The following is a 6001-nucleotide window of genomic DNA, read 5'->3' on the forward strand; positions in this document are numbered from 1 at the left end:
TGTCACTGTGATCATCGCATGATCTCACGTGTTGACTGGGAAGACAGTACATAATATTATAGACTATTAACAGTAGTGTGATACTGATGTAGTGATCTACATTGGTTATTACCTGCCAGTTGTAGTACATGTTTGTAGGCGAGTCTCTGCATGTGATCTGGTTTGAGGCCGCTGCTGTCGAACACCACATTGTAGTGAGTAGGTGCGACACACCCAAAGCGCACAGCCTGACTTACTATGAAGAAATCATACCTGAGTGAAAGCAGATGTAGTACAGAATAAAGGTGAGCAGTTTGCATTATTTTTCGAATGAAAATGGCTAATATTAAGGTATCTGTTCAGTTTTTAAAACAAAATCTAAGACTTTTTAAAACCTCAACACATGTTTTATTCAATATACACATATTTCTTGAAATTGATTTATGTACTAGTATATCAATACATGCAAATTAGAGGTCGATTGATATTGGATTTTACTTAAACGATGTGTTTAAAGAAATGCAAAAAAAATACTGTGTAGACATTAGTAAAAATCTATACATTGAACATGTTAAACAATGTTCTTAATCTTTCCTTCCTATGACAACGTGGCCCAGAGAGAAGCTACAAGAGTTTATATTGAATTAAATGGCAGATACAATTTGTGCAACCAAAACACCAATAACCTGAAAAAAAGATTTTATGCATAATGTGGACTTTTAAATATGAAACAAGCCCAAAATACACTGGGACTATATATTTTGAATACAGTAAACTGTCTTAATTCAACAGTATTAATCACTTAACATAAATCCATGGTATTCACTGATTGCAAACTGCATTTTTAATTTGAAACATGCAGCACTCATATTTAAACTCATAGCCTTTTAAGTTTAATCATCACATCAGACTGTATCTTGATCCTGTTTTTTTTTTTTGTCCCCAGATTTAAGATTCTTAAAATTATATTTAACTCTTTTGTTATACCATGTAAGACCTTTTATAAGGTTACATTTGATAAAACTGAATGCAAGACATTTTAAGACTTTTTAAGGCCCCACCCAGACCCTGTGATTTATAGATAGATATCAGGCTTAATGACTCTATACACACCACTCTGGACGAGTGACTTCAGTGTCAATGACTGTCCCAGGAGGAGGGTTGGCAATTTTGCCATCAATCCGGGCAAAGAATCTGGAGCTGATGCGCTTTTTCACCACCACTACTGACAGCTTGGGCTTGTACGCAAAATGTAAATATGATTACAACCAAGGGAATTTAACATCCCCAAAGTGTAAATATGTCAACATGAAGTGTGGCTCACTCATAATCTTGCCCCATGGTCTTGATGGACTGCATGATCTGAGGGACTTCGTAGTCCACCACGCTCCGCAGCATGCCATCTCCAACTCCATCTCTGTACACAATGATCCGGGAGGGCAGAGAGTTGTTGTACTTCAGATAGGCCTTCAGGGCAGCTAAAAAGACAAATAGCTTCAGTATAGAGTGCTGCAGGGAAGACATCATTTTGTAGGCCACTCGGTTAACGTCACTCTAGTTCCCTCGAGAAAAAAAAAAAAAAAGATTTTTTCAATGGCTTTTGGGTTGTTGCAGAAAATAACATTTGACCAAAATAAATTTATTTTAACACAATTTGTTCAAGATAATCTTGATTACAAATTACAAACACAACTTTTATGTATTTTGAAGCCTAAATACAATAGCCAGAAGTAAAATGCTAATGTTAAAACTATAAATGAAGCTATTATAAATTAACCACTATTAAGCTTCCAACGCCTTCTACAATCTTTATTTAAAATCAACAAGCTGGAAAGTTTGAGTTAGAATGGTTTGCAATGAAGTTGTAAAAGTGCACTAGTGAGTAAATTAGTTTTCCCTGTTCGGTGTGATGTCGTTTAATGTCTCCGGCAACCTCTTTAGGAAAAGGTCAAGTAAAAAGATGATCAATTGCCAAAATTAGAATTTTCAACATTTCACACCTTGCAAAGACCCTTTTAGTGCATCAATGATCTCCTGACCACGGTTTTGCAAGACGCACTTGGAGAACCACCTGAAAAGGTAACAAAAGGTAACATTATACAATAATTATGCCCAACCACACAATCTGAATATCTAAAATATTATTAACTGTAGTCTATTAACTGTAGTACTATTCATGACAATGTTTTTGTTTTATTGCCCAACCAGTCCAACATAATGCTGAGCACAAACTTTAACTGTATCTAGTTAAACAGTGCCATTTTCTAATTATTATATTACCTGGACATGCCCTGATTCAGACTGGCCACCAGTGCTCCAATGGATCTCTTCCCAGCAGCAGTATTGTGGTAACAGTCTATGCCTACGATCATCAGCTGCCGAAGCTGAAAAACAAAGATTCTTTGTGGAATCTGATACTTGGCACAAGCCAGCAGCTATAATTTCTAACAGCTATAATTTGAGTCTTACTGGGATTTCTACACTCCACAGCTCTCCTCCCATTTTGCAGTTTATCAGGAATAATTATTAACATAAAAATGAAATGGAACGTTTTTAACATTTAAAATTTCACACAACTCACATGATGGCCCTCTGCATGCGGATACCCATGGGCCCAGACACTTTGTTGAGAGTTTGAAGCAGAGATTGGGCAACATCCGCATTTCGCCATGTATAGAACATCAACCAGTTGTCCAGAGACATGCAGCTAATCGGAGGGAGACCTCTCATTTCTTTAGACCAGTCTGCTGTCCATGGGTTATACTCATACTAACAGATGAAAATGAAATGAAATAATCAAACCTGTTACATTATGAATGCCTGCTGGGATGTGATTTCATCTCTCTTACCGCTCTGCCTCCCTGTATGATCCTCTCGGAGGGCAGAACCCTTCCATTCATACTCAGTAGTTTATTCTCAAAGCTCAGACCCCAAGTAGTCAGTTAATTCTGCACATCTGCATTTCTGAAGGGAAGTAGAGTGTATGTGAGAGTTGATAAGGTATATTAATACCAAGCTTAAAGGAGTAGTTCACTTCCAGAATGAAAATTCTGTCATCATTTACCCTCCATCCACTTGTTCCAAACCTGAATGAGTTTCTTTCTTCTGTTGAACCAAAAGGAAGATATTTTGAAAAATGTTGGTATCCGAACAGTTGATGGGAACCACTGACTTCCATAGTAGGAAAAAAAAATACTATGGAAGTCAATGGTGCCCATGAACTGTTCGGATACCAACATTTTTCAAAATATCTTCCTTTTGGTTCAACAGAAGAAAGAAACTCATACAGGTTTGGAACAAGTGGAAGGTGAGTAAATGATAACAATTTTCATTCCGGAAGTGAACTACTCCTTTAAGGGCTGGTAGAATCTGTACCTGCTGATGTTGGAGATTAAGCTGTTAATTCTGCTCTCTCTCTGTTCAGGACTCAGCCTTGTGTGTGAGGCAAGATCCTTCATAATGTTGAAATCAGCACGCATCTTATCTGTCAGACCTTCACAGGAAATAGTTGCATGCGCATCAGAGACTTGTTTATAATTGAAGACTATACAAAAGCAAAAAACATGAACTCATTTTATTCCATATTGTACTCTATTACAGATGTGGCCTTTAAGAATGCGTCTTTTTTCACGCGGCAGCCTGCAATTCGCCACGCGTGATCACGGAGCTCCCTGCAGGCGCTTTTTCAGATTTCTTTAAAACGTTGTGCTTCACACAATATTCCCCAGGTGGCGCAAGGAACAACATTCTGTAGTTAAACACCACGGCCAGCTCTGGGGTGCGTTTCCCAAAAGCATCATTAGCCAACTATGGTCGCAAGTTCCGTCGTTACCAACATAGTTCAACGAGTTGGTGTTTCCCGAAACCATAGTTCAAAAGAACATTCGCAAACAGCGACGTAAACTTACATGGTTGGAACTACAGCTCTCGACCTGTGGTTAGAAGCATAGTTTCTTGTTAGTAAGACATGTGGGCTTATATAAATTATGCTCTTGGGCACAATAAGCAAGCTAACATGCAGTACAATCTATATCTTCCATTCTATGTAAATATAAATGCATTTTAATCTATGTATTTTTGCGCGTCCTCAAGAAGCGCCGTTTTTGAAGAGTGCGCATGTGCATAAATGCCTAAGGGAACCCCAGAGTATGACATAAGAGGGAACCCGCGATGAATCAAACATCAAATAAAGTAAAATGACAGGGAACTAAAAATATTAAATTAGTCATCAGGTGCCATGTTCAATATAGCTGCATTTTAGAGATCTCTAATCAGGAATTTGTTTACTGATAGTGTCTGATAGCTTAATACATGAAATAGCCTATTTATATTAGAGTATCACTTTAAAATATAATTCACACAAATATTTTGTAAAAAGGACTTGGAAAACCCATTCACGGTTTCATTATTTGTAAACGCACATTTTATTGCACTTTCCACAGGCATTGGCAATATGTAGGCTACTAAGCTAGTCAAGTCAGCACGCTGATTTAATTAGTCTTACTAGAAGTTAATTAAAAAACGGTTTGAGTGATGCAAAAGTGGTCATTCATACATATTTGCATAAAGTTTTATATTTTGTTTTCGATTTGACTGCTTATTTCAATTCCACATTTCAAGCTGCCTAATATACAAAGTAGCTATATGAATGATGTTCTACTATTATGACCAAAAACAACTATTTAAGTTCTTAAGCTATAAGAAAATAATAGGCCTACAAGTTAACACGCCGGCGCGCTTGTCCAAGGCTAATTTATCATCTCAGAATTAAAACCCTATTTAGAACAATGCCACTCAGTCAGGTGTGCCAAAACTCTTATTTATAGTCAATATTTCATACCAAATAAATAAACAATTACTTTCTAAATCTGTGGCTGTAATATTTTTTTTTTAGGATTTTTGTAAGGGGCATGGTCGATATGTTGCTCTGAATAATTTGTACCTTTCTTTTGGTTGAAACTTATTTTATTATTTCCATATTATTTTATTTTATTTTCAAGTGTTTTGAATGTATTTCTCCTCTTTTTGCTCGTTTTATAATCTTTAATGGTGCATTTTGATGATTTATTTGTTTACACAAAGCACTTTGAGATGAAACATTTAAAGGCGCTAGAAAATAAATATTATTATTATTATTATTATATTATATATTATTATTATGAAATTATTAAATTGGCTAGCTGTAGTTTTTTTTATTAAAATCTCTGAAATATATAAATGTCAATTACATTAAAATCTGTACCATTCAGCAAGACCACAGCCTCACTGTGCTGTTATGTGTGAATGATGCTTTAGACTGAAAATACGAGTGAAGTAAGTATCCATTATGTGGCGACTATGGAAACATTTGGATTCGTGCCAAATGAGAGGGGGCTTCAGTTTCACTTTCAATTAATTCACTTTGGCTTGACATTTATATAGCCTGAATATTGTTAACTTTAGATAAAATTTGAGTAGTGAGGGAAAATATGACCTATAGCTGTTTATAGTGTTAAAAATGATTTCTAAATACAAAATGCAACGTATGTGTGACTTACCTTTTTTTTCTCTCCCAAAATCGCAATTTTATAGTAGTGTATTTTTTAACATGGCAGCAAACATTTTAAAATAACTTGGAATAAAAATAGTTTAATTTCTGCCAAAATGTAATAAAACATGATGCCGGTATCTGCTCTCTCTAGGCCGCAGGCCGCTGCTCACTCTAGCCTCCGGCATCTGCTCACTCTAGGCCTCCGGCCTCTGCTCACTCTAGCCTCCGGCCTCTGCTCCATTCTCAAGCCCGCCCATCTCCGCTGACTCTAGCCGCCGGCTTCCGCTCACTCTATCCCGCCTGCCGCGCCGTTCTCAAGCCCACCGGCCACCGCTTACTCTAGCTGTCGGCCTCCGCTGACTCCAGCCATCGGCCTCCGCTCACTCTAGCCGTCGGCCTCCGCTCACTCTAGCCCGCCGGCCTCCACTCACTCTAGCCCGCCCGCCGCCGCTCACTCTAGCCCGCCGTGTGTGACGCTGTGTGTTTCGTTGT

The 6001-nt window shown here is 37.6% G+C and overlaps 1 pseudogene; it reads right to left on the reverse strand.

Annotated features, from left to right (window-relative positions):
• Positions 1–112: 112 nt before the first annotated feature.
• On the reverse strand, positions 113–2682 carry LOC107669244 (piwi-like protein 1; annotated as a pseudogene).
• Positions 2683–6001: the final 3319 nt, after the last annotated feature.

Source organism: Sinocyclocheilus anshuiensis, unplaced genomic scaffold (genome assembly GCF_001515605.1).
Source record: "Sinocyclocheilus anshuiensis isolate Anshui unplaced genomic scaffold, SAMN03320099.WGS_v1.1 scaffold404, whole genome shotgun sequence".
Lineage (NCBI taxonomy): Eukaryota > Metazoa > Chordata > Actinopteri > Cypriniformes > Cyprinidae > Sinocyclocheilus > Sinocyclocheilus anshuiensis.